Source organism: Ursus americanus, chromosome 2 (genome assembly GCF_024610735.1).
Source record: "Ursus americanus isolate L20-20 chromosome 2, mUrsAme1.1.p, whole genome shotgun sequence".
NCBI lineage: Eukaryota > Metazoa > Chordata > Mammalia > Carnivora > Ursidae > Ursus > Ursus americanus.
In genome coordinates, this window is record NC_142128.1 from 29,803,492 (window position 1) to 29,824,412 (window position 20,921).

General features: G+C 41.5%; 1 pseudogene; it reads right to left on the minus strand.

The window, feature by feature from the left end:
- Positions 1 to 4,452: 4,452 nt before the first annotated feature.
- On the minus strand, positions 4,453 to 13,438 carry LOC123778613 (large ribosomal subunit protein uL15 pseudogene; annotated as a pseudogene).
- Between the last annotated feature and the right edge of the window lie 7,483 nt (positions 13,439 to 20,921).

Genomic DNA, 20,921 nt, shown 5'->3' on the forward strand with positions numbered 1-20,921 from the left:
TGTTTTTCTCTCCAGTAGATCACTGATATCAAGCCATGTGTGGTGTTTGAAGGACCTTAAACTCAAAGACAATTGAAAGAAACTTTAGAGAAACTTCCATAATTTAACATTTTAAAGCAGAATTTATGTGTTTCATCGTAAGAATGATGCAGAGAAAAGAGGGGAAAATGTAGAAAACAACATTTGCTTTTCTACCATCAAAAGATAATGTAGTTAGTATTTTGATGTAGTTCCTTCTAGTACTGTTTCCTCTGCATAGTTCCTCTGCCACTTGATATTATTTCATCTTGCATAATTTTTTCGTAGCATTCAAAATAATAAAAAAGAAAAGTTTAAATTGTTCTTCATGATTTTTAAGGTATAACTTACAGTAAAATTCACCCAGTTTAGTGCACCGTTTTCTGAATTTTGACAAATGTGTACCACCGCCATAGTTAAGATACAGAACAGCCACATTGCCACCAAAAATTCCCTCATAAACCTTTTAAATCAGCCTGTCTCCCCACCCCTCAACCCTTGTAACTACACTGATCTATTTTTCTGTCTCTCAAGAAAAAACATTATCCTAATGACTGCTTAATATTACAATGAGTAGATATACTGTATTTTTCTTAACAATTTTGTTCTGTAAAACATTTACTTTATTCTGTTTTTTCCTATTATAAGTAATGCTGTGATGAACACTTTTGTGCACCTAACTCTTCCCAGATTTTAGGTAATTACCTTACTATGGAATTCCAGAACTGGGATTACTGCATAAGAGATTATGAAAACTTTAAAGTCTGTCTCTAGAACCAGACACCAAATTAATATCCTTGATACTGAAAATCCAGAGGGACTATTTATAAAAGCTTAATAGTAGGAGGGAGAGAATATGGAATTTGGAGTAGGTTAACACTAGTGTTGGATATCAGGATTTTTTTTTTTTAGGCTTTTATTTTTAAGTAATCTCTACATCCAATGTGGGGCTTGAACTCACAACCCTGAGATCAAGAATTGCATGCTCTTCCATCTGAACCAGCCAGGTGCCCCACCAGCATTTTTGATCATGCCATTCTTCTATTTAGTCTTCATTAACTTCTTAATGACCTCAGAAAAAATATAAATATCTCAGGTTGACATTCAAGGTCTTTCATCATCTGCCCTATGCCTATTTCCACCACCAGACCCTGATTTATATGTATATCTATATCTGTGATGTGCTGTATATGTGCCTACTACTGTGGGTCTCCCAAATGTGCCCCCTTCTCTCATGGTTCCTGTCTTTGTACATGTTTGCCTCCCTTTCTGAGAAACCTCCTTTTCCCTCTACTGTCCCCTTTCTATCTGATTTTTTAAACCACCACTCACTGCTGTGATGGGCTAGGTGCCCTTGTTTTGTGCTCCCATAGTTGCTTCTGTGTATCTGTTAGGACTCATTCATTCATCTACTCAACAATTATATATTGAGAGTCTACAGTGTGCTGGGCACTACAGACGTGGAAGTAAATGAGAAAGACAAAAATCCCTGCCAAGTGGGAAATGACATTCTTACACAGGAGGAGGTGATACTGGAGCAGAGCCCTGAATGATGAAAAGAAGCAGCCGTAGGGGTATGTGGATGAAAAATGCTTTAGACAGATGGCAAAACAAATGCAAAGACCCTGAAAGTGAATGTGCTTAGCTTTTTTTTTTTTTTTTTTTTTTTTTTAAGTCTGGTGAGGAAGAAGAAACTTGTAGGAAGTAAGGTTGGAGAGAAGGGTAGGTCCAGATCATGTAGGTCGTGACACAGAGTATGGCTTTTATCACAAATATGATGGAACAATGAGAGCTTTTTAATTATGAAAGTGATAGGGTATGACTTGTGTTTTATTTTGGGGTCACCTGAGTGGCTCAGTCGGTTAAGCATCTGACTCTTCATTTCAGCATGGAACATGCTTGAGATTCTCTTACTCCCTCTGCCTCCCACCCATTTGTGTGCATTCTTTCTCTCTCTCAAAAGAACAAAAAACCCCAAAAAATAAAAGACTATTCTGACTTCTTGGTGAAGAAGAGAAAAATAATGGAAGAAAAATTACCGAGTAGGAGGCCATGGCAGTCACATAGGCATGAAACAATGGTAGCTTAGGCCAGCAGTCAGCAAACTTTTTTTAATAGGCCAAATGGTAAAGATTTTAGATTTTGTGGGCCAAATGGTTTCTTTCACAACCACTCAATTCTGCCATTACAGCATGAAAACAGCCATAGACAATATACACATGAATGAGGGTAGCTGTTTTCCAATAAAACTTTATTTACAAAAACAAATGGTGAGCTGGATTTGGCCCAAGGGCCATAGTTTGTTGACCCCTGCCTTATACTAAGAGTTATGATGATGATAGTGATAAATGATTGGATTAAGCATACATTTTGGACATGGAGTAGGTTTGCTTAGAGACATCAAAAGTTGTGCTTTTGACCTAAGAAATTTAATATGCTCCTAGATGTCTACATGAAGATTTTGAATCAGCAGTTGGAGAGTTGTATGAAATATAGAGTACTATGGAAAGATTGGCTGGCAATATTAATTCTGGGATTACCAACATACAGGTGATACTTAAAAGAATAAGAATGGATGTGGCCATCCAGGAAAGAGTTTAGATGGGGAAGAGAAGGGAGGAGGGGAAAGGAGAGGAGAGGAGAGATGAGCTTAAAAACTGAGCCTTGGAGCATTTCAGAATTTAGAGGCTGGTAAATGATGAAGATTCAGCAAAAAAGACTGAAGAGGAGCTTCCAGGGAAGAAGAGGATAGTATCTCCAGATTCAGAAGAAGACAGTGTTTTAAGAAGGAAGAATGCCCAAATGTGTCAAAGGTTGTTGGAGATTCTTATAAGATAAGGATACAGAATTGACTTAATTTTGGCAACATGGAGGTTATTGGCAACATTGGTAAATGGAATGGTGTAGAGAAGAGTCATATGGGTATAGTTAGAATAAGTCTGGAATGTGGCATTGTTTACTGTAAATGGGAAAGAGAAATGGGGTGGGGGTGGAAGATGTAGCGTCAAGGGAAGTGTTCTTAAGAACGACAGTTGCCATAGCTTGTCTGTATGCTTATAGGAATAATCCAGTAACTGAGAATTGAGAGAATTGATGTGGGGGTGGGGGAGAAAGAGCAATTGAAGCATTTGAGTCTTTGCAGAGGAAAGGCCTGTCCGTTTGGCCTAACAGCGAAGTCAGAATTAGTCTGTACAGATGCTTGTAAATTTGATGGTGGTGGTGGGACAATGAAGTTCTTTGGAACGCTTGTAGTTTGTCAGCGAAAGAAGAGAAAGTTCATCCATTTTCCAAGGATTGGAGAAGAGGCATTGAAGGTTGGGGGGAGAAGATGTTAAATAATCACCCTGGAAAAATAGAAAGGCAAACTTTTCAGGGAGACACAGCAAGATTTTGTCGTAGGACCTTGGGCTTAAGAATAAGTGAGGTCAGTTAGCTGGGTGTGTGTTTTTCCAGCCGTGTTGAGCTGCTGGGCTGCAGGCACAGAAGAGGTAAAGTACTGGGTTTAACCTGGGCTTGGCTTAGCTAGGGAAACAAAAGATAAGGCAGAGGAGGTCAAAGAGTTAAGGGTGTCCCTGAGTGATATGATTCAGTGCTTGATCAGTCACAAAACTGTGTGAGGAGCAAAGTGAGACTGGAAAAGAGATAATCAATAATGAAGTGGTGATGGATGACCATGGCTTAGAGGCCTTGATGCTGGAGAATTATTGTATTAGAGGGTTCCACGAGGGGTGAGCTGGTAGGATAAGAAGATGTACTCAGAGAACATATTCCTGAAGTTTCAGATCTTAGATCTGGTGCACTCGAAGTTCTAGGGTGCATCCGTGCAGGTGGGCGGCTGAGATGAGGAAGAACAGATTTATAGAGGTAGGGTGGTCTAGGATCTGAGAAACTAGGTCTTGGGATGGATAATAGGATGGGTGTTTTGAGTGGGTATTGGAGTCACAAGGAAGGATGGTGGGAATAATGGTGGATAGGAAGAGAGTGATGGAGGTCCCTGAATCTTCCTTGAATGAGAGTAACTGTGAGGTCAGCAGAACACTGAAAAGAAGGGGCTATGGGTGGTAAGGCTTGGTGTGAACGTCAAAGGAACTGAAATTTCAGAAGCGGTAAGAACAAATGGCCAGGAAGCACCCACTTGAAGCAAGAACACGTTTTACCCTTTGGCATGTGAGAAAACAGTCAGCAGTCTCAGAGGATAGTCATATTTTGGTTAGCCTATGTACGTAGTATTGCTCTATTATATCGACAACAAAACTGAGGCCAGTGAGGTTAGGCAACTTGCCCAAGGCCATAGGGCAGCTTGAATTCAAGCCCACTTCTGCCTGATCCTGGAACCTGGGCTCTGGCTTGGTACCATTTGTGACTCTGAACATCGTGCTGTATTTCGTTCTGTTACCTCTTCTGCCCTGGCCACATGACTAGCTTCCTCTGAGGTCACCCCCTGAGGTTACTCAGAAGGTTCTTGGCATTTGCAGCTTTGTCCAGGGCTGAGCTTGGCTGAGAATCCTTGAATGTTGTCCTCAGGGTTAATGACCCGTACCGGGAATTCACCCTTGACTTCTCCTTCCCACATTCTATTCAGAGCAGGGACAAGTTGGTAATGATAGCTGGTTTTCATTCTCTTGGTGCTGACAGGGAGATAATGAGTCAAATTGGCCTGGGTTATGAAATGAAACCCTGGAAGGGAATTATCATCAGTCTCCTTAGCGGGGAGAGTAGAGAAAGGGATTTAAATTAAAGTGGTAACTGCCGACTTGGTTGGCATTCAGACAGTCTCCTTAAGTCTTTCTTCTTCTCCACGTCATCATTAAATGAGACAAAGCAGACAACTGGTAAATGGGAGGGAGGTAGGAAAATGCTCAAACACTGTGATAGTTAAGCTGTAATAGTTCTCATTTAGGTTCTGAGTCGTACACTGAACGTGAAGCATTCTCCTCGGTCCTCGCTGCAATCCTACAAGGTGGGGTTTCCCGCCTGCCCTTTTTACAGAGTGGCAGCTGAGTCACAGTGTGATACTACTTGAGGTCACACATGTATCTGTGACTCAAAATCTGCCCCCTCTCCACTTCATGATGGTCTCTCTCCAGGGACCCTATTCATCTACCTTGACTTCTATTAGAAGCTGGAAGGAAGAAGGGACACCAAATCAGGAGGCCACAGCAAATTTCCATGTGGTCTACCTCTCTGCTGTATAGTGGACTCCAGTGCATGGCTTCCTGGGTGAAAATATTGCTTCTATCATCTACCATCTGTATGACCTTAGGGATATCACTTAATCTCTCTGAAACTCATTTTCGCCATCCACAACATTGGGATAATTATGACATCTATCTCATGGTGTTGTTGTGAGGATTAAATAATTTAAGTATGTTTTAAGCACTTAAAAAAGTGGCACATAGGAAGTACGAGTTATTATTTTTATACTTGCTACTATTATTTTTATTACTGTTAGCTAATGATGATGATAATGCTGATGTTGGCATCAATAAGAGCTACTCTTTTGTTCTGCCCTTACTGGGATGCCCTTGACTGTGATAAGTGATTTACATGGAATACCTTAGTTAACTCACATACATTAGGATACTTCTGGATGCAAGTAACAAATTTCACTTCCAGCTGGCTTAAAGGAGAGGGCGCTTACTACTGCCTGTAATGGGAAACTCAGAGGTATGGGGGCTTCAAAGTAGGTCGATTCAGAGGATCAACAATGATACAAGGACCAGGCTTTTTCCGTATTTCTTCTGTGCTTCCCTCGGCGTTAGCTTCACCCGTAGACTGGTCACAAGACAGTTGAAGTGATTATAGTCAACACGTCTAGACCAGACAACAGCCAGAAATGGAAGAGAAGGAGATTCTTCTTGGAGGGAGGACACTTTTCTTGGAAGGAGGTCACTTTTCCCAGAAGTCTCCAGTGATCTGCTCTTCTTTCATTGAGCCAGGTTTCGTCACGTGCTCATTCTGGAGCAATCAGAACAAGAGGATTCCCCCCAGAACAATCAGGTCATCCTTCAAGCCAAGGGTGAGATCAGCTCTCCAGAAGCATGGAGAAATCATGGTCCCTGAAGAAAACCATGTTTCTGTAAGGAAGAAAGAAAGGGAGATGGATCCAGTGGGCAAAATTAGGGTCTACTATACATAGGTATTGTTATTTCTTTTGAATAGAAAAAGAAGCTGAGGGTCTGAAAGGTTAAGTAATTTCACATGGTCATCAAATCAAAAGTGGAACTTGGGGGCACCTGGGTGGCTCAGTTGCTTAAACATCTGGCTCTTGGTTTCAGCTCAGGTTGATCTCATGGGTCATTGGATTGAGCCCCACGTCAGGCTCCATGCTCGGTGAGGAGTCTGCTTGAAGATTCTCTCCCTCTGCACGCCCCCCACTCCCTGTCTCTCTCTCTCTCAAATAAATAAAATAAATCTTTTAAAAAAAGGTGGAACTTGAACACAATTGTGTGTGACCCTAAAATACATGTGCTTTAGGGCCACACCAAAGCTTTATGGGGTATGGGGAGGAGGTGGGGCACTTTTTATTGAGCCTGTCCATGTGCTAGGCACTATAAAGATACTTTACAAGAATCTTCTTGAATTCCTTTAGCCAACACAGTGAATTAGGTATTTTAGTTCCATTTAATGGGGGCGTAGTAAACTGAGGTTAAAGCCGGGGATGCGGCTTGCTGTGATCTGAGCGAAAAAGCCAAATATTGAATCCATGCCTGTCTGGCTCCAAAGCCCAAACTTTTCCTGTGACCCCAAAATAACTGAATACCATTCTCACATTCCTCTATTATTTGGGATTTATATGAAGAAAAACCAAACTTTTAATGAGGATCCTGATGAATTTCAGTTCAATGACCCAGTTTTTTCTAATTTTTATTTTAGAATAAGGCACTTTCCAAATATATGCCCCAGTGAGTTTCTCTTTGTTTTTGCACTCTGAGCTCTATGACCTCTTCTTTTCTCCTGCTTCACTGTGAACATTTAGGATAAAACATCTTAATTGGCTGCTCTGATGTCCTCCATGATGCATGGGGCCAGGAGTGTGGGAAAGGCCTCCTTGGGTTTTATGATGGCTTGCTTCCTCTTCTCCCTTAGCTATAAGCAAGGAGAGAGGTGAGGACATTGTGATCACAGGAAACCCAGGTCACATTCAGATCTTGGGTGGTAAGCCCTCAGAAATTTCTGCTCTTTGTTCTCTTAAGATCCCTTTAGTTTTAAGACAGGGAAATAAATTCTGGTTAGTTGAGACACCAGTAAAATGCCAGGCAGTATACTAGTATTTAATTTTAACAACATCCACATGAAATATTGGTATCCTTTGTAGAGGTGAAAAAAACTGGTTTGCAGAAGCAAACTAACTACCCAAGATAACACAGGTGAGTGAGGTGTTATCACTCACAGCTCAGAGCTGACCTGTGTCTGACTCCAAATCTTTCATTTTTCTATTGTGCTTCCTGGGTTGTAAATTCCTATAGGGGTATCTGCCAAAGTCCTATACTTCTTTGCACCCTTCCTCTATATCTTATGCATAGTCATATTAATTTAATTTGGTTGCAAGTAACAGAAACCCACTCAGTCTAGCAGAAGCGAGAGGAAGTAATTTTAAGGATACTGTTGTATCACAGAGCCTAAGAGCAGGCCTGAGTCTCAGGAGAAAATGGGAATAATCAGGTCTTAAATACCATGTAGACTTTCCCTCCATTATGTGAGCCTCTTTAAGTGTTTGCTACATTCATCTTGTTCACTGGATAACAGTTTCCTTCACTTTAACACACACACACACACACACACACACACACAGACTGCTGGCACCTCTAGTTTACATGTGACTATATTATTCATGCAGAAGACCTTTCTTTTCCCCTTCTCTCTCTCTCTGCATCTCACCCCCCTCCATTTTCTATGCTTAGGGATTACTTGGCAAGGCTAAGTCTTATATCCAACCTTAAACTATTTGTGCCTAAAGGCTGGGAGTAAAGTTGTAGCAAGATAGCAGCTCCCCTTTGGACTGCATGGGTAAGAGGGAGGGGGATTTGATCTCAGGAAAATGTGAGGGGGAGACTTTAGAAGTTGTAGTTGTGCTGGAGAGACAACCTAATAATTGGCTTTTACGAGAAATATTATAGTAGCATATACTCATTAAGAAGATTCAGTGAATTACGTGTAAAGCATACAGAACAGTGTCTATTGAAGTATATGCTTTCTAAGTGTAGCAGGTGACAGAGTTGGTCACCCACCAGTGTTAATTTATTCCCTTCTTGGAGTCATGAGGTGAAACCCAGATTGAGCTGCCATTTGGAAAGGAGAAAAAGTCAGCGTCTGAGCCCGGGAGGACATGAGTAAAAGGGCATGGACTTCTTAGAACTGAAATTGGTGCATGCTTATCTCTATGGCAGAGGTCCCTTGGTTACAGGGAAACTCAAAGTTTTTTTTTTTTTTTTTCTCCTTCACTTAAAACTGTGTTCTTAACCAGGGATGCACATATGGATTTCTTTTTTTTTTTTTATGCAGAATTTATCTTAACTAATTTTGCTTTTGAAGTCCTGATGACCCCACTTCCAGGGATTCTAGCTCAGTTGGTCTGGGGTGCTACACACGTGTCCATTTTTCAAAAAGCTTCTAAGGTGAGGCTAATACATACAGAAGGGAGAGCCACTGATTTAAGCTAAGAAGCGATTGCCTGAGGACCTGAACTTATTCCAAGAAGACACCAAGACCAATAAGCTGCATGATCACAGGCAGTCAGGGAAGGTATAGTTTGCCACAGGCAGATGCTGGCAAGGCTCTCAAGTCATGTCCTCTCCAGCAGTTGCTGTGCTGACTCCACTGATGGGCCTCTTTTGGAGTAAGACCTGTTTCTGATAATTACAAGAGAAAGAACTGAAACTCAGGTGGATCTTGTTAGTGTCAAGTACACTCCTACTGGCTCCAATTTACTCTGCCCTTGTAATTCACCATTTCCTGTTTGAAATGGTATCACAGCCTATTAGGAAAAGCTCTCAAGACCTAAGGTGATGGGATAACAGTTTCAAGAGGCCATTCGTGATATACAGCCAAACTTCAAGAACAGAAGGAGAACATAGGCTTGCTGCATTAGCTGACACCAGGGGAGGCCACCCCGGTCTCACCATTTGCTCACTTTCAAGACAGTTGCAACAACGGTTCTGCCTAGAGCAAGCTAACATCACCTTGAATCTGTACACTTTGCAACCTATAAACCTCCCTCACGAATATCTCAGGGCTCCTGGGTGTGATAACATGAACCAGAGGAAGTATATAAGATGATTTTAAGTGGTACAGGGAGATTTTTAATAGTTCTCTTAACGCATATTAGGAAAATGTGATTTCACAGACACTATTACATATGATAAAGTAGATGATTAAGGGTTTTTGTCTCCCCCTTTTAGTGAGTTGATTTAAAGAGAGGTATTAATTGCAGGTGGTGGGTAGATAGGTAAGAACCTGTGATGTGTTTTGAGGATGATCAGAGTTTGGGGAACACTTACTTCATGGGATCGCCAAAAACAATCCAGAGTAAGTAGGTTGTTGTTTGTTCTGAGTTTCATTTTATAGGTAAGGAATTTGGAGGCTTTAGAGTTTAAATAATTATTTAGTTTAAATAATTCAACCAGTTTTTTTTTTTTTTCTAACAGGCTAATGTATATGCCAGGCTTCTTTCCAATACCTGACTCTTCTACAGAGAGTCAATATTTAAGCCAGAGCCTTTGTTTTTCTAGCAGATGAGGAAGGGCTTTTCAGGATCATCCACAGTATTTTCATTGTAGCTTTTCAGGATTAGTGACACATATGGCTCTGGATACATAATAGAGTGGACTAAGTCAGTGGTTCTCTAAGAGTGGTTCTTGGGGCATCACCTGGAACTTGTTAGAAATGCAAATTCTTAGACCCATTCTAGAACTACTGAGTCAGAAACTCTGGAAATGGTGCCCAGAAATGTTAAGCCCATAGGATGATTCTGATGCACATGAAAGCTAGGGAAACTATACTATGTTTCTCAACTAGGGGTAATTGTGTCCTCCAGGAGACATGAGCCGTTCCTGGAGATATTTTTGGTCATACCAACTGGGGCAGAGGGTGCTGTGGGCATCTAATGAGTATTGGCCAGGAATGCTGCTGAACATCCTGTAATGCACAGGCCAGCCCTGCACAATGAGGCATTATCTATCCCAAATTGTCAATAGTGCTGAGATTGAGAAACCCTATACCCAACTAATTGATGTTGGCCTGATTAGCCTGGAGCGCTACTTGAGAGACCAAAAGTAGTCTTAAAACTGGCTTACTTCGGGCTCTGGTTGACTGAGTAACGTGACTTACATTTGCCAGTGCCCAGAGGTGAATGGCTAGTGTGCAAGGATCTTCTCCAGGTTGCCCATGGCCATATTAGTGATAACCGAAATGGATACCAAAGTGTTGTCAGAGTTGGTGGTGGAGTGTAGCCCAAGAAACCAGGGCATCCTGAGGCAAATATGTGGGGCTTGTATTTGGTGCACCCTGCCTTGTCTCTCTCAGCACTTCAGATTGTCCCCTGAGTGCTAAGATTCCAAACCTCTTGCCTGTCTAGTTCCCTGTTAACGAGGCAGTATAGCATAATGGTCAACAGCACCGTTTGGGGGACCACATATTAGCTTCACCATTTCTTGACAGTGTGACTTAAGGCAAATTCCTCACTTTTCTGAGCTTCAGTTTCCCCATCTGTAAGATGAGAGTGACAATGATAGTTCTTTCCTCTTAGCATTTTATGAGGATCAAATTGGACGATGCATGTCAAACTCTTAGAATAGTGCCGGACCCATAGAAAATCTTGCCCTATGCTATCTATAATTATTGTTAATACCTGCTATTGCCTCTTTAAGTCTTTCCTCCTTAAAATGGCAAGTCTGCTCCTTCCACTCTCAGTAAGAAGCTCGATGCCCAGCTCTTTGAACTCATGCCAGCTCTGGTCTCCTCTGTCTCACCTCTGATATACCAAGTGATGAAGTGTATCGAGCACACCCTGCTTCTTAGACTTTACCCTGTCTCTGGAAGTTTGGTGTTATCACCAGTGGGGATGGGACAGTTGTCTGGCACTTCACTAACTGCCTCAAATCTCAAAGAATGCATTTTGAATGATGGGTTATCAGCATGAGGGAAGATATTTTCAGGCAAGGGCTGGCTTTGCTCCACAGAGGCAGGACTCTTTCTGCAGCTCTCATAAGGTCAGCCTAGCCCAGGTTAATATGGCTTTCAAAATAATAAAGGAAAGAATAAAAATGTGTCTGCTTTCATTAAGTCCAACCCTTGCCTGCATATTAGAATATGTATAAATCAGCGCCATGTAGAAAGATGGCTAGCCTCCAGGTCAAGCTAGGTGCGAGGGAGGGGAGTGAGGCTCCTCATTAATGGTCCAGGAAGCCAATGGGGTCAACATCATTAATAGCAGAGCATCTCCAATTTGTCTTCAGATGATCAAACGGCTGAGGGAGGGGCCGATGGGGAAAGCTCTGAACATGTCATTAGGATAAAAGCTGTTCAAGGTTCTTTTCCTTCTATGTAACCTCAAAAATATGCCAAAGGCCTCCCAAGAGGCCTCCACCTCATACCATCATCTACCCGATGCCAAGATCTCTTTCTGGCTTTGCATCCGAGCATCACAATGGGAAATCTCCATCTTGTCAAAACAGGAAAGAGAAAAAAAAAAAAAAAGAATGGAGAAATCTCGCACAATGCCCATGCAGCCCTCTAGTAACAGTACCCTCATCTTATATGGAATTATTGGAAAGCATTTTGAGCAGTTTTCTGATTCCAAGGCTGGGTGAGGAGAGAGTCCTGGGGGGGTTCAAACATTAAGGGAGTTCCTGTTGGGTTTGTTGTTTCAGATGTGTTTCAGGGCCATAGCGTATCTCCCAGAATATGTGTGGGCTTCATACAAAAATAATAAAGTCAACAGCCAGCCTCCCTCCTTCAGAGGGAGTTATTTCTTGAATGTTTTTTATGAGCCACCCTAGGGGGGCGAGCACTGATGGGGGGGAGAGCACTGATGGATAGAACCTTCCATTTCAAAGGTTTGTTTCGTTTTTCAGGGAGAAGTGATATTTTGGTGACTCATCCTAACCACAGTTGTAGGGGGAAATTTGCTAAAGGCTAAGAGCATTAAACATAAGGAACACGAAACAGTTAAATGGCATACAGTACAATATACCAAGCTCTATGCCAGGCACTAAGATGGTGGTTCTCAACCTTGGTTGTGTATTAGAATTATCCTTGGCATTCAGAAACAATCTAATAAAAAATAATACAATCCAATGCCAAACCCCAGACTAATTAAACCAGAAACTCTGGAGATTCTTCTAGGCATCTGTATTTTTTAAAGCTCTCCAGGTGATTTCAGTGTGAAGTCAGGGCAGAGAACCACTAACCTAAACTGACAGGGTTGAATAGGATATAATTTGCTCCCTTGAGAAAGCAATCATGCAAATCAATGCAGGTGATACAGGATATTCGATGCACTAATGGTAACGCGTACAAGGTATGGGGGATTTGGAGAGAACGGAATGACTAATTTTCTTAGGGAGAACTTTGTGGAAGAGATGATGTCAATAACTTTGAAGAAGATAGAGGATTTTATCAACTTGGCAGACGGGGATGAAGTCGAAGGGAAGCACACTGCTATGCAGGTAGAGAAAAGCCAAGAAGATGCCAGAGATTTCCAGCCCTTAACTATTAGATGAGAAACAGTTTGTGCAGAATGGTCACACCCAACTTGAAAGCTGCTCTTGACTGATGAGACATCAGTGACTCACAAAATCCCCTCTTCTCTTCAATGGAGTTCACAGAGCCAGAGCCGAGAACTACAGGGCAGTGCATGTCCAGAGATGCCCTTCTCAGATGGAGGTGACAGAAGACATTGAATGATACCCAACTTTGTGCACTGTTCGTATTTTTTAAAGCTGTTTTTAGCATTTAAGGAACTCCATGTGACTTCAAACCAGGACACAGTACCCCTCCCCCTGCCCTTAATCTTTTCCTTTGCTCTTCTGCTGAAGAATTTGGCTTTCGTGATAACAGGTGGCTTTAGGAGCTTTCTCTTCCCCAGAACATTGCAGTGGTCGTATTGTACTGCATCAATGATGGGGGCACCTCCAGTTGTGTTTTTGGTAGCATTTATTAATGTCTGCTCACTGATCAAGGTCCATCATTTATTGAGGTTGACAGTTGGGCAGAAGTTCTGGTTTCTCTTTAAGTGGTAATGCCTCATACTAATCTTGTCAAAGTAACCTCAGTGGTATTTGTCAACCTTGACCCTGTGTTGATATCTGCCACCAACATCACCCTGGCCTCCCAGATGTTTCCAGTGCTCATAGATACGGCTATCTCCGTGGCTCACAAGGCCCTGAAGTTTGGGATCTTTCCTCAGTCTGGATTGCATGTCAGTGACTGAGACACACCATTACTATTTCTCAAGCTGCAACATTGGGTGGGTGAGTGGGTGGGCGGATGTTGTACCCACAGAAACAAAGACAGCTATGGTTACCAAGATACAACTTAGGAAGACTTGGTGCTTGGTGCAAATTTTGAAGACATGGTATGTGGATTTTGGCAGTGACATCCATGTTTGGAAACACTGCTTGAAGTCAACACCAGTCAAGCCCTATGCCCATCGCCAGTCGGGTTGTGGATATGCTCATCTATCACCTGACATCTCCACCGTTACCAGTTAATGGTGGGATTACCCATAACAATGCTACAACTAATGCTCTAACTACAATAATTTTTTAAACAGTATTAAGGGTTTACTAGGTCATAAATACATTATTTCAAGAAATCTTTATTTTCTTCCACTTACACTCCATTTATTTTGTTCTTAATACTCATCAGATGTTTTACTTACATCTTGGTTTACTCGTGTAATAAGAGTAATATATTTTCTTAGGAGCAGGGAGGGGTAGAGTGAGAAGGAGAGAGAGAATCTTAAGCAGGCTCCACGCCCAGCACAGAGCCCGATGCAGAGCTCGATCTTACAACCCTGAGATCATGACCTGAGCTGAAATCAAGTGTCATATGCTTAACTGATTGTGCCACCCAGGTGCCCCAATAAGGGTAATATTTTGAAAAATTTAAAGAGATTTTTTTTTCTTCTTTTTGTGTGTTAAATTGTGTTCTTCCAAGAAAGCTTTAGACTATGGGGGAAGAAAGATGCCACCTTGGGAAAGAGAAGTGTGTAGAACAGGGAGCATCATTTTAAGAGAGGAAGAAAGCTGAAGGCCCATTCTTGCTGTTTCAGGTGGGGTGGGAAGGAACGAGGTAGCAACTCAGTGAGGGCAGGGAGCTAAACATATCTCTATCAACGTCTCTGGGCTGAAGTGCAGGGAGGGGAAACCAGCAAGACCGATGAAAGCTGAAGAGGGGTTTTCTTTTCCTGCTTCCTGTTTGGTGTCTGAGAGAAGAAGGATTTATATGCTATCAGCCAAGTTCACATGGGTGGCTACTTCAGGACCAAATCAGGGGCACGCTGTGGTTAGGGTAGGTGTCTGAGACACCATCTTAAACCTCTCTTGGCTCTTGCAGGGACTAGAAAAAGACAGAATTTCTTCTGGATTATGGAGGGATCCAGATGTTAAGTCTGAGAATGACTAGGAAGCTTACCTCAGGGGTTGCTGCTCCAGAGGCAAAGTGGTCTCTGGTTGGGGGGCTGCAGGGCGGGCCACGTGGCCTCGGGGCTGATAGAGAGTGGTCGCCCTCAGGGAAATTGCGTCTTGAGAAGAAGCAGGGATGGAGTTATCACAGGGCCCATCTGGGTCAGGAGAACACAGATACCAGGTTAAGTAGTCACTGGCTTCCACACTGTCCACTACCAAGCAGGGTGCCCAGAAACCAGGCAGCAAGGGACATCACCATGGAGACCAGAGGAGCCTGGATTCAGTGGACCGGCCTGAGGGGGTAGATCGGAGGTCCCTCCCTTCTTGCCACCTGATCCCCATCCTGCTCCCTGATCCCGGTCCAATACCCAATGGAGAACAAGTATGAGGGGGAGAGCAGATTGGAAATGCTGGGAAGAAATTGGCTTACCTTAGGAGGTTATTGGAAGTCTTGCATCAGACCGAGTTACCTTGATTACATGAAATTTGAGTTTCCCCTACTATTTCTCAGGATAAAAATTTGCGAGGATACTCAAGTTAATTCAAGAAATACAAAGGATGCTTTTCTTTGAAATCTGAGTACAAAGCACAAACCCGTGACCCTACTCTATTAGTTTCCAGGACTGCCGCTGCATCAAGTCACCACGGACGGGGTGGCTTAAAATAACAGAAATTTATACTCTCATGGTTCAGGAGGCCAGAAGTCTGAAATCAAGGTGTCAGCAGGGTTTATTCCTTCTGGAACCTCTGAGGGAGCTTCCGGTGGTTATCTGCAACCCTGGGTGTTGCTTGGCACGTAGGGGGTAGCACTCCACTCTGCTCAGTGTTCTTCTCTGTGTGTCTCTGTGTCTCTACTTCTTTCCCTATAAAGATGCTAGTTGTTGGGTTTAGGGCCCATCCTAATTCAGTATGACCTCAGCTTAAATCATTATATCTGCAAAGACTCTCTTTCCAAATATTCTGGGGCTCCAGGAAGCCATGGTTATTTGGGGATACCGTTCAACACACTAACCAACAGTACTTACTTATTTCTCCCTCACTCCCTCTCTCTGTGAGGTTTTATTTACCACATTTGGCACCTCACACAGAGTGTGTTCCCAGCTCGTATTTATTGACTTAATGAGAGAATGGATGTACCCAGTCAGTTATGACTTTGGCTCCTTCCCCTATAATCATCCTTCCACCCATCCCAGCAGTGCATCTTTTGTCCATCGTGGGGCAGGTTACTCCTCTGTCCCCATTACCTGGGACCTGCATTCTCACCTTCTTCCCCTCCTTTGTAGAGGATTTCTCCAACAACATGGCTTTCATCTTACGAGCAAGTTCCCCAAATTCTTTCGCCTCTGCTTCTAAATAGAGGGTGCTTACTGAACCTTCATTCTGCCTCTCGTAGCATTTGTTGAGAAAGAGAGGATTCCTACCTCTGTGCAAACACGGAGGACCTTTATTCCTTGCCTTGCATGGCTGGGAAAGGCTAAAGCTCTGTGTACCCTTCCTGACCCTCCATTAGCTCTGCTGTTTATCTGAGTTGAGGATTAGCCTGGGCAAGACACTTCTTCTGCAGGAGGGAATATCTCCATGCAGAATTTTGGAAGGCTTTTGATCAGCATGCCATGTAATTAGGAGATAAAATAGGTCATAGGCAACTGATGGAAAATGAAAAAAAAATAGTTTATTCAGCCAGTGAGAGACTTTGTGCTTCACTTGTTGTGTGACAGTGGTTACTTGTTAAGGGCTATTTTGCTGTATGCTTGCAACAAAAGAGATTACCTAGACAGCCTTGATCCAATATTGAGGACCTGCAAACTAAATTCAATTCAGAAGCCAAAACTGCTTTCAAAGCCCTGAGAACCTGCATTTTCCCTGTAATGATTACATTCCAGCCCCAGATCTAAATGGTGGTCAAAATTAGATCCTTCTACCATCTCCAGCTCTGCCAGCCTACTCTAGCCCATCTTCCTCTAAAATGCTCCTACCTTTAAAAAATAATAATAAAATAAAATAAAATAAAATAATAAAATACTCCTATCTTTGCTAACAGGCAATGAAACTCAAGGGTAAAGCCCATACCATGGAGTCACACAGACCCAGCTGTACACTTTGTTGGATGTCTTCAACTAGTGCTCTCAGCCCAGGCTGCATGTTAGAATTACCCAGGTAGCTTAACATTTCTGATACACAAGCCTCACCCTAGACCACAACCTTTGGGGGTGGGACCTAGGCGTCAGTATTTCTTAGAACTCCCCAAGCAATTATAATGTGCATCTGCGTTTCAGAGCCAGTGACTTTCGGACAAGTCATTGCCTCCCTAAGTCATTTTGCTCTTCTGTAAACAGAGGTAACTTCTATTCTCATTGAGTCTTTGTGAGGAGCAAATGACAATTTGTGAAACATGCTTAGTACAGTGCCTGGCATTTACTAATCTCTCAGTATGTGAGAGCTATTTCTATTTTTAGTCTTGTACTTTTCCCCAAAAGGTTTCTTATGTCTTGTTTCCAAAATAAGATGGTAAATTCTTCTCTAGAGGCTGTCTCATACATTTCGTTCCTAATTAACAATTAAGCAAGTGTTTATTATGGTACATTTCTATATTAAATACTATAGGGACAAGGGTTTTAAAATAGATAAGACAGAGCTTTTTATCTCCAAGAGCTCAACACATAACGGGAAGATCATGTAACAGACATGGCTCTAACACCAAGTACACTCCAGGATGAGCACGTTAGTATAAGTACCCATGATGTGTAAAGGAGGAAAGCACAGTTCATTGTGGTTGGGGTGCTTGTCAGGCTTCCTAGAGAATGTAGAGCCTGTACTAACTGGGCTCCGTTGAATGAGTAAATCTGGGGTGGACATCTCCGTGCCAGGCAAAGAGCATGCAGGGAGAAAGAACAACTTTTATGACGACAAAGAGGATGGAGAACATTGACTTTTTCCCCAGAAAAGCAAGTAGTTCCTGTCTGAAGAGTGCCTTCTGTGAGGGACCGTGATGGTAGGAAAGAACATAAGGTAGGCCGAGGCAATTTATAGATTGCCTGGAAAGCCAAGGTAAAGAGTTTGGACTTTTTCAGTGTTTTCCTAGTTGGGAGCACAGGTCGTTGGTCGTTAGGATCTTCTTGCTTCTTGGGGTTGGGGTGTCCAGATGTAAAACAGTCTTGCCTGCAACAGCGCATGAGACCCAACTGCATGTGGTCCACTAGCATCGAGCCTAGTACAAAAGAGTATATATCGCCCCAAATGTGCACAGGGTAGACACTGTCAACATGTGGCCCATTGACCGGCAGCATCAACATCACCTGGGAGCCTTTTAGAAATGCACAATCTTAGACCCTCCCCCAGACCTAGTAAATCGAAGTCTGAATTTTGGCAAGATTCCCAGGAATTCATATGCACATTAATATTTGAGAAGTACGCACGTTAACATTTGAGAAACAGCAGGCTAACCTCTCTGCACCATCTTCCCCATCTCCACCCATCCCAGCCCCCTTGTCATCACCATAACAACTTGCATCCCATAATAATCAATAAGGATGTTAGCAGAAAGGACAAAAGAGGCGAGTTAGCAAATATAACCTTTACACCCAATTTAGAAATGTTTTGTTTCTGGGAGTCTCTTGTGATTCCAATCTCTTACTTTGGGCAGTCCTCACGTTTTAACATACAATATTTACTCATTAATGCTGGAAAAGGTACCAGTAGATCTGAACATTGTTGCTGCCAGTGTCCTCATTCAGATGCATACAGGTATTTTCCAAAGTCCAGCAGAAATGCTAGGAGTACATAAATCCTAACAATTGTATCCTTCTCTGACTGCCTGAAATAATTTTTTTAATTTTTTAATTTTTTATTCAAATACAATCCATGTACACTTATTTTATTTTACTTTTTATTAAGTTTTTAAACTTTAATTCCAGTAGAGTTAACATACAGTGTTATATTAGTTTCAGCTGTACAGTCTAGTGATTCAACAATTCTATACATCATGCCTGAAATCTTGATTGCCAATAGAGAGTATTTAAGTTATGCTCTATTAGAAAGAGTTACACAACTAACTTTCCTGAAGTAAAATTAGTATGGGAAATACTGTATATTTTCTTTCCTCTTAGAGATTGATAATACACGCTAACAGAGTTCAGATTCTCTGGTGTCCTATAGGAAATAAACCTGCTTAATTTACTGTTCCCACTACGTTCCACCACAGAACACGCTTAATAGATGCATTAATCTCTCATGGAGCGCAGTTAAAGAAGTTCTGCTCTAGGAAAGAAAGGAGCGAACAATGTCAGGAGGCATAAAATGAACCACTAGAAATGTGCTATTCATACAGAAATAAAGGAGGAGAGGCAATAGTACAAGGCAGATTTGAAATCCGTTGGCTTCAAACTTCTGTCCTGTAAGAAAGTACTCAGTTCATTCAGATCAATTCCAATTGACTGAACACCTTTTTAAGCCTCTCCAAATTTCTGAATGTGTTGTTGGTGAATGGGAAAAAAATTAACCCATTTCACAGGTAGAGCAATATACATCTTCCATGAAAGAGGCAAGGCCTTTGTTGTAAGACATGCCCATGACCCTGGGTAAGTTCTTCAGTTGCATAAGACTTAGTTTTCTCACCTCTAAGATGGGGATAATTATTTCCACAAAGCAGAGTTTTCTGAGTATTATTATTTTTGATTTAAGCAGCCAATTTTATTTTAAGGAAATTTAAAATATAAGAAAAAATAGTGTGTGTGTGTGTGTGTGTTATTATCATTTCTGCGGCTCTTCATGTTTTCATGGGGCCGCAGATTTTTATCTGAAATATTTTTTTCCTGCCTAAAGAAATTTGTTTGACATTTCTTCTAATGCCAATCTGATTCTGCTTTTGGATTGAGTATTTAGCTTTTGTGAGGCTGGAAAGTTCTTCATTTCACCTTCATTTCTGAAAGATATTCTCACTGAGTATAGAATTCTAGGTCGACAGGTTTTTTCTTTTAATTAATTTATTTTTGTTATGTTATGTTAGTCACCATACAGTACATCATTAGTTTTTGATGTAGTGTTCCATGATTCATTGTTTGCGTATAACACCCAGTGCTCCATGCAATACATTTCCTCCTTAATACCCATCCACAATAGCTAAACTGTGGAAGGAACGGAGATGCCCTTCGACAGATGAATGGATAAAGAAGATACGGTCAATATATACAATGGAATATTACTCAGCCATCAGAAAGATGAATACCCACCATTTGCAGCAACATGGATGGAATTGGAGGGGATTATGTGAAGTGAAATAAGTCAAGCAGAGAAAGACAGTCATCATATGGTTTCACTTATTTGTGGAACATAGGAATAGCAAGGAAGACATTCGGAGAAGGAAGGGAAAAATGAAGGGGGGGAATCAAGAGGGGAAGATGAACCATGAGAGACTATGCACTATGGGAGACAGGTATTTTTTTTCATTACCTTAAAGAGATTGCTCATTGTCTTCTTGTTTACATTGTTATTTATGAGAATATTGTCAATTTTCTCTGTTTCTTTGCATGTAATGTGTCTTTTTTTCTCTAGCTACTTTTATGATTTTCTCATATCACTTGTTTTAAGCAATTTGGTTATCGTGTCTTGGTGCAATTTTCTTAATGTTTCTTTAGGTTGGGTGATTTTTTAGATCACTGGGATTGTAGTTTTCATGACATTGTAAAGTTTTTAGTCATTATTTCTTCAAGTATTTTTTCTGTCCCCTATTCTTTAGGGTCTCTAATTACACATATATTAAACTAGCTGAAGTTGATCACAGCTTACTAATGCCCTATTTATTTTATTTTTATTCTTTTTTTCTCTGCATTTCACTTTGGAAGGTTTCTATTGACATATCTTCAAATCTACAAATCTTCTTTTACAATGTCTAATCTTCTATTTATCTTCCATGGTGTAATTTTCATCTCTGGAAGTTAAATTTAGGTCTTTTGTACGTCCTCCATGTCTCTACTTTACATGCTCAATACTTCTACATTCTTGCACATATGGGATATAGTTATTATAACTTTTAATATCCTTATCTAATTGCTTCCATCATATGTGTCATCTCTGGGTCTGTTTTGACTAATTTGTTGTTCTCCTTATTATGGATCATACTTTCCTGCCTCTTTGAATGCCTGGTAATTTTTGTTTGGATACCAGACATTGTAATTTTAGCTAAATAGTGTTGGACAGCCTTGTGTTTCTATAAATATTCCTGAGCTTTGTTCTGGGATGCAGTTAAGTTACTTGAGAATATTTTGATCCTTTTGA